Raw genomic sequence first — 8,764 nt, 5'->3', positions numbered from 1 at the left:
GACTGGCATATTGACAGGTGGGTACTGGCAGGCACAGCTGGTATGCAGACAGGTGGATATTGACAGGCACAGCTGGCATGCAGACAGGTGGGCACTGGCCGGCACGGCTGGTATGCAGACAGGCGGGTACTGGCAGGTAGGAACGTAGGCAGGATAGGGACCAGTACAGACTGGGATACAGGAACGGAGTCGCAGGTGCGGTAGACAAGCAGAGAGGAGCAAAACCCGCAGGTGCGGTAGACAAGCAGAGCAAAGCAAAACCCGCAAGTGCGGTAGACAAGCGGAGCAGAGCAAAACCCGCAAGTGCAGTAGACAAGCAGAGCAGAGCAAAACCCGCAGGTGCGGTGAACAAGCAGAGCAGAGCAAAGCCGCAGGTGCGGTAATCAAGCAGAGCAAAGCAAAACCCGCCGATGCGGTGAACAAGCAGAGCAGAGCAAAACAGCAGGTGCGGTAAACAAGCAGAGCAAAGCAAAACCCGCAGATGTGGTAAACAAGCAGAGCCGAGCAAAACCACAGGTGCGGTAAAAAAGCAGAGCAAGGCAAAACCCGCAGATGCGGTGAACAAGCAGAGCAGAGCAAAACCGCAGAAGCGGTGTACAAGCAAAGTAGAGCAAAACCCGCAGATGCGGTGAACAAGCAAAGCAGAGCAAAACCCACAGATGCGGTGAACAAGCAGAGCAGAGCAAAACCGCAGATGCGGTGAACAAGCAAAGCAGAGCAAAACCCGCAGATGCGGTGAACAAGCAGAGCAGAGCAAAACCGCAGATGCGGTGAACAAGCAGAGCAAAGCAAAACCCGCAGATGCAGTGAACAAGCAAAGCAGAGCAAAACCACAGATGCGGTGAACAAGCAAAGCAGAGCAAAACCCGCAGATGCGGTGTACAAGCAAAACAGAGCAAAACCGCAGATGCGGTGAACAAGCAGAGCAAAGCAAAACCCGCAGATGCGGTAGACAGGACAGGGCTCTGTTCACATGGAACAGACTGAAAAACACAAGAAGATAGCTGGAACACAGGAGTTAGATACGGAGGCAGAGAAACAGAACGAGCAGAACCAGATACACACAAGGTACTTGCAATGAAGTAGCGAGTGGACACAAAACTCACAAACAGAAGTACAGAGACAACGAGTTGAAGTTAGGTGCAGGTTCAGATACTGCAGGAAAAGGGGAAGGAACAGATATAGAGACAAACAGGTAACGGACTAGGACACTGTTCAGACAGTATCTGAACAAGGAACAAGATACAGGAATGAGCCTGGGAACTCAGCCCCCAGGGTGGTGGAAACTGACTAAAGTCACAGGTACAGGTAACAGGCCTGGGTATACAGCCCCCAGGGTGGCAGAAACAGACTAGATACAGGACAGGACCTGGCAACTAAGTTGCAAGAAACACACAGATGGAAAGTGTTGCTCAGGCACCTCCTACTGGGTGGAGGGGGTTTAAGTATCCAGTGACTCACAGCAATAGGCTGGGGACGCATTAGGACTGCGTACACTGTAGCTTTAAGAATCAAGAAGTAACAGCGCCGCCACCCTAAGCCAGCAGACAAGAGACATACAAACAGCAGGTACTGGAGCAAAGTGTGCAGCCTGGCCTGATAGGTAAGATTGCGGTCTTGCATGGTGAGAGGTGGTAAGCCATGCCAGCACGCCGCCAGGGATGTTACAACTACCACAGCATCTTGCAGCGGCATGCTATTCCATCCGGTTTGCGTTTAGTTGGACCATCATTTATTTTTCAACAGGACAATGACCCCAAACACACCCCCAGGCTGTGTAAGGGCTATTTGACCAAGAAGGAGAGTGATGGAGTGCTATGCCAGATGACCTGGCCTCCACAGTCACCAGACCTGAACCCAATCGAGATGGTTTGGGGTGAGCTGGACAGCAGAGTGAAGGCAAAAGGGCCAACAAGTGCTAAGCATCTCTGGGAACTCCTTCAAGATTGTTGGAAGACCATTTCCGGTGACTACCTCTTGAAGCTCATCAAGAGAATGCCAAGAGTGTGCAAAGCCGTCATCAAAGCAAAAGGTGGCTACTGTGAAGAACCTAGAATATAAGACATATTTTCAGTTGTTTCACACTTTTTTGTTAAGTATATAATTCCACATGTGGTAATTCATAGTTTTGATGCCTTCAGTGTGAATGTACAATCTTCATAGTCATGAAAATACAGAAAAATCTTTAAATGAGAAGGTGTGTCCAAACTTTTGGTCTGTACCGTATATATATATATAGATAGATAGATAATACATCGATAGATAGATAATAGATAAATAGTTAATAGTTAGATAATTAGATAGGTAGATAGATAATACATAAATATATATATATATATGGATAGATAGATTGATAGACAGATATATGGATAGATAGATAAACAGAGAGATAGATGGATAGATGAATAGATTGATAGATAGTATATGGATAGATATATGAATAGATAGAAAGATAAATTGATAATTAGATTAGTAGATAGATACATAAATAAATATATATATGTATATATAGATAGCTATATGGATAGATAGATGAACAGAGATATATGGATAGATGGTTCCTGTGTGGGGGGCACTATCCTGTGAGGGGGGCACTGTTCCGTGTGGGGGACTGTTCTGTGTGGGGGGCACTCTTCTGTGTGGGGCACTGTTCCGTGTGGGGGGCACTATCCTGCGTGGGGGGCACTATCCTGCGTGGGGGGCACTATCCTGCGTGGGCGGCACTATCCCGTGTGGGGGGGACTGTGTCGTGTGGGGAGCACTGTTCCATGTGTGGGGTACTATCACGCATGGTGTGGGAAAGACTTAGATGCCTGGAAAGGTGTGGGAAAGACCTGGATGACCAGCAAGCACAGAGTTATGATGTTCCTTAATTACTTTGAGGCGCAGATTAGATGGTACCAATAACCTTCCTGAAGGGCAGGATCCAGGGGCGTCCCCCTAGGCCTCCAACACCTCACCCTCCAGTTTAGGATAAAGTGCCGAAATGACTACCCCTTTCTGTAATATCGGGGCAGGGTTCTCATGGTCACCACCACCAGGGAAGCTCTGGGATAAAGCAGCAGCTTTGACATTTTTGACCCCTGGACGAAAAGTGACAACAAAATAGAACCTAGTTAAAAACAGGGACCATCTGGCTTGCCTAGGGTTGAGACGTTTAGCTGACTGGAGAAATGACAGGTTCTTATGGTCAGTAATAACAGTAATAGGATGGACAGCCCCCTCCAACCAATGTCACCATTCTTCGAACGCCAATTTGATCACCAAAAGTTCCCTATTACCCACCTCATAATTTCTCTCAGCCGAATACAATTTTTTAGAAAAGAAGATGCATGGACGCCATTTACCAGGGGACGAACCCTGAGACAACACAGCCCCAACCCCGACATCCGAAGCATCCACCTCCACAATAAAGGGTTGGGAAACTGTAACGGGTCTGGGAGGTGGAACCTCTGAGCTACTATACAAAGGGGCAGTCCTTGTAAGGAAGCGGGTGGCTCCCAGGGAAAGCAGGCAGGCAGTCACGTCAAGTGACAGGGACAGTCTCTGGGTAGAAGGGCAGGAGGTCACGGCAAGTGACGGGGACAGTCTCTTGACAGGCGGGGGGTCACGGCAAGTGACAGCAGGATAAGAGTCTCCTAGACAAGCGGGAGGTCACAGCAAGTGACAGCAGGGTAAGAGTCTCTGGACAGGTCGGTAGGCAGGCAGGTAACAGGCAGGTGCTTCCTGGTCCGCAGGCGGACTGATTCATAGACAGACTGGCAGGTGCTGGTAGGCAGACTGTCGGACCGCAGGATTGCAAGCAGGTAGACAGGTATCAGGCAGGTATCTGGCAGGTACTTCCTGGTCCGCAGGCGGACTGATCCATAGACAGACTGGCAGATGCTGGTAGGCAGACTGTCGGACCGCAGGATTGTAAGCAGGTAGACAGCACTGGAAAACAAGCTGGCAACGGGACCTGAGGGCTGAAGCAGAGTTGAAAGGCTTTGCAACAACATTGCTCGGGCACCTCCATTTTGGAGGAGGTGCCTTATATATGGTGAGATCCTCCGGCCATTGGCCGGGGACTCCTTAGGACGGCGCGCGCGGCCCCTTAAAGAGAGAGGGAGCGCGCGCGCGCCCTAAGCACAGTGACCGGGAAGCAGCGCGCGCTGCCAGCAGAGCGGGAGGAGGACGCCGGGCAAGGAGCGGAGAGATGAGGGGAACGGCGTCCCTGCCTAGCAGGAGGCAGGGACGCCGACGCTACAGAAACATTGGGTTGACTAAGTATAGGTGCAGTGGCAAAATAATTCTTGAAGGAAGAAAAAGCCTGGAGGGAGGCATCCGACCATTTGGAAAAAACAGACCCCTTCTTAGTCATGTCACTAAGGGGTTTCACTATAACAGATGAATTTCCGGTAAAAATTAGTAACGTTCAAAAAACGTTGTAGAGTCTTCAGGTTCTCGGGACGTTCCCAGTCAAGGACTGCAAGGATCTTCTCCGGATCCATCTGAAAACCCGAAGATGACAACAAGTACCCCAAAAACTGCACCTCCTGAACAGCGAAAACACATTTTTCTAGTTTGGTATAAAGTTTGTTATCCCTTAATATCTGGAGCACCTGCTTAACATGCCCCCGATGTGTCTCCAAATCAATGAGTAAACCAAAATATCGTCCAGATAGACCACCACAAACCTCCCCACCAAATGATGGAAAATGTAATTTATGGAATGCTGGAATACCGCAGGTGCATTTGTCAAACCAAAAGGCATAACCAGAGTCTCGAAGTGTCCTTCCGGGGTATTGAACGCTGTTTTCCATTCGTCCCCTTCTCTGATTCTAACCAGATTGTAGGCCCCCCTTAAATCCAACTTGGAGAATACCTTAGCTCCCACAACCTGGCTGAACAAATCAGGAATCAGAGGAAGAGGAATGGATCACGGATGGTAATTTGATTTAATTCCCGGAAATCTAATCAGGGACGTAGACCGCCATCTATTTTCTTCACTAAGAAGAACCCTGCTGCCACGGGCGAAGATGAGGGTCTGATATGTCCCTTCTCCAGACTTTCCAGAATGAAATCCTTCATGGCTTGTCTCTCAGGGCCAGAAAGATTATATAGTTTGGACTTCGGTAGTTTAGCTCCAGGGGTCAGGTTAGTAGGTGTAGCGCCGGCGTCTCTGCCTCCTATCCGGCAGAGATGCCGATCCCCTTACCGCCACAGCCCCGGCCCGTCGTCCTCTGCTCCTCCTTCTGGCTCTCCTTCTCTGCTTGCCCGGGGCGCGCGTGTCGAGCGCAGATCCCCGGGCACTGTGCTTAGGGCGCGCAGGCCTCTACCTCGGCTTCCACCCTTGAAGCTATGCAGGTAAACCAGGTTAAGATGGGCAAGTCTCGTCAGAAGGTCCGCTGCGCTGAGGGAAGATGTTTTTACTGTGGCAGCTCAGAAAATCTAGTCCGCTCTTGTTTAGAGAGACTGGGAAACTCCAGTGCCTAGGATCGCTTGGAGAGGTCGTCCTGGGAAAAAATTCTTCCTCCCCATCCCTGACTCTGTATCGATAACCTGCGGTAAGATACACTTCTTCGAGACTGCCGATCTGGATTCCGGTGCTGCTGGTAATCTCATCCAACGGGCCATTGTGGAGCAGTATCAGATCCCTATTCAACATCTTGCAGATCCGTTGACAGCCTCCTCCATGGATAGGAAGCTTCTTTCAGGGTCCATCTTGTTCGTCACCGAGCCTGTAGTTCTTCAGGTAGGAATGGTACACTTGGAGAAAATCGCCTTCTACGTGCTGTCCGGCCTCTCCCACTCTTTACTGCTTGGACTGCCCTGGCTTCAAACACATGAGCCGGTTTTAAATTGGAGTTCGGGAGAGGTGCTCCGTTGGGGTCAGGAGTGTAACAAGACCAGGATGGACAGGAACCAAGCAGATCGACCACCGTCCACTCCAGCTATTTTGCCCAGCTTACCGACACACCACTGGTCTTATGCTGATGTCTTTGACAAGATGGAGGCTGAGACACTACCACCACATAGGCCGTATGACTGTCCTATCGATCTCATTCCCGGTGCTTCACTTCCCGAGGTCGAATTTACCCCCTGTCATTGGCCGAGACCCGAGCCATGTCCGAATACATCGAAGAGAATCTTGCTAGGGGATTCATCCAGAAATCCACCTCTCCGGCTGGAGCAGGCTTCTTCTTTGTCAAGAAGAAGGATGGCTCTCTTCGCCTGTGTATCGACTATAGGGGTCTAAATCAAATCACTATCAAATACAAGTATCCTCTGCCTCTCATCTCCGAGTTGTTTGACCGCCTCAAGGGAGTTAAGGTCTTTACTAAGCTCGATCTCCGTAGTGCATACAATCTGATCCGGATTCGCCAGAGTGACGAGTGGAGGATGGCATTTAACAACCGGGATGGCCACTACGAGCACCGCGTGATGCCCTTCGGACTCTGAAACGCACCAGCAGTCTTCCAAGAACTAGTGAATGATATCTTCCGAGATTTTCTGTACTCATGCATGGTAGTGTATCTGGACGACATCCTGGTGTTCTCTTCTGATCTGCCCTCGCATTGAAGAGATGTTAGACAGGTAATGCAGAGGCTCAGGAAGAATCGTCTGTATGCCAAATTCTAGAAATGAGTCTTTGAACAGACTTCTCTTCCCTTCCTGGGTTACATAATCTCAGAGACCGAGCTTAAGATGGATCCCGTAAAGGTGCCTGCCATTCTAAAGTGGCCCCAACCTGAGGGGTTGAAGGCTATTCAGCGGTTTCTGGGGTTCGCTAATTATTACCGCCTGTTCATTCCTCATTTTTCTTGCCGGACAGCTCCCATCTCTGCTCTGACTTGCATTCCTTGTTAACCCCAAGGAATGGACTCCCGAGGCGGAAAACGCCTTTGTATCCTTGAAACAAGCCTTCTCCCTGTGCCCCGGTGCTTCATCGTCCTAACTGTAACAAGCAGTTCTTCCTGGAGGTTGACGCCTCTTCCTCTGGGGCCGGAGCAGTTCTCACCCAGAAGTCGTCGTCCGGGCGAATGGTAACCTGCGGCTTCTTTTCCAAGCTCTTCTCTCCTTCGGAGAGCATTTACTCCATTGGAGATCGAGAACTACTTGCTATTAAACTAGCATTGGAGAAATTGCGGTTCTTGCTAGAGGCGGCTTTTCACTCAGTGGTCATCTATACAGATCACAAGAATCTCTCCTACTTGCAATCCGCTCAACGACTCAATCCTCGTCAGGCAAGATGGTTCTTGTTCTTTGCTCGCTTCAACTTCTCTCTCCATTTCCGTCCAGCTGACAAGAATATTAAGGCAGACGCGCTCTCCCGCTCATTCCTGTCTACCGATCAAAAGGAGCAGTCTCTGCACATCATTGATCCCTCCAGAATAATGACTGTCGCCCAGTTTGACCTGTCTCATCTTCCCCTTGGTAAGACCTTTGTGGCAGCTCCAGATAGGAGGAGGGTCTTACTCTGGGGTCATTCGTCCAAACTGGCTGGACATGCTGGTCAGAGGAAGACGCTTCTGCTAGTTTCCCGACATTATTGGTGGCGACTCTGCGCAAGGACATTGCGGATTTTGTCTCTGCTTGCTCTCCCTGTGCCCGTAACAAGACGCCTAGGCAACTTCCGACTGGTCGACTTCTTCCTCTTCCCGTGCCTTCTGCTCCGTGGCAACATATCGCAATGGATTTTATTGCAGATTTTCCTGTATAGGCCGGTTGTACTGTCATTTGAGTGGTCGCTGACCGCTTCTCCAATGTGGCTCACTTCATTCCCTTGCCAAGTCTTCCTTCTGCACCAGTGCTATCCAAAGACTTCATCCTTCACATCTTCCGTCTCCATGGCCTACCTCTCCATATTATCTCAGATAGAGGAGTTCAGTTTACTTCACGCTTCTGGAGAGCCACATGTAAGTTGCTGAATGTCGATTTGGACTTCTCTTCGGCCTATCATCCTCAGTCCAATATTAAGGTTAAGTGTATGAATCAGATCTTCACTAGTTTCCTTCGGCATTTCGTCAATGCTCATCATAGCAACTGGGTGGAGCTCCTACCTTCTGCCGAATTTTCCTACAATAACCACGTGAGTAAATCCTCAGCCAAATCTCCATTCTTTGTGGTGTACGGTCAGCATCCCAATATTCCGTTTCCTGTTTCTACTTCTGTTGACAATCCTGCTGCGGAGTCTCTCGTCAGAGAGTTTTGCGGTGATTTGGGAGGACACGAAAACGGCACTCCTACAATCCTCTGAGCGGATGAAGAAACATGCTAAGAGACGTCTGGACCCGCATCTATTCCGTCTGGGGGACAAGGTTTCCTCCAAGTATGTTCATCTCAAGATACCTTCTTACAAGTTTGGTCCGCGGATCATCGGTCCGTTCGAGATTCTGGGCCAAATTAATCCAGTGGTGTAGAAGTTGAAACTCCCTGCCTCGTTACGGATCCCCAATTCCTTCCATGTTTCTCTCCTCAAGCCTGTTGTCCTCAATCCTTTCTCTGACGATCCAGGTATCGCTCCAGCTCCAGTCAGCTCTGAGGACGTTTTTGAGGTAGAGAACATTTTGGCTAACAAGAGGGTAAGAGGAAAAACTTTTTTTCTTGTGGATTGGAAGGGTTTTGGTCCTGAGGAGAGGTCATGGGAGGCCAGGGAGAACATTAATGCACCTCTTCTTCAGGAAAAATTTATTGCGGGCTTGAAAAAGAGGGGGCGTAAAGGGGGGAGGGGTACTGTAGCACCAGTGTCTCTGCCTCCTGCAGCCAGAGACGCCGACCCCCT

Source organism: Phyllobates terribilis, unplaced genomic scaffold (genome assembly GCF_046119375.1).
Source record: "Phyllobates terribilis strain yellow unplaced genomic scaffold, ASM4611937v1 Scaffold_6__1_contigs__length_29720123, whole genome shotgun sequence".
NCBI classification, from domain to species: Eukaryota; Metazoa; Chordata; class Amphibia; order Anura; family Dendrobatidae; genus Phyllobates; species Phyllobates terribilis.
This window is presented reverse-complemented; position numbering follows the sequence as displayed.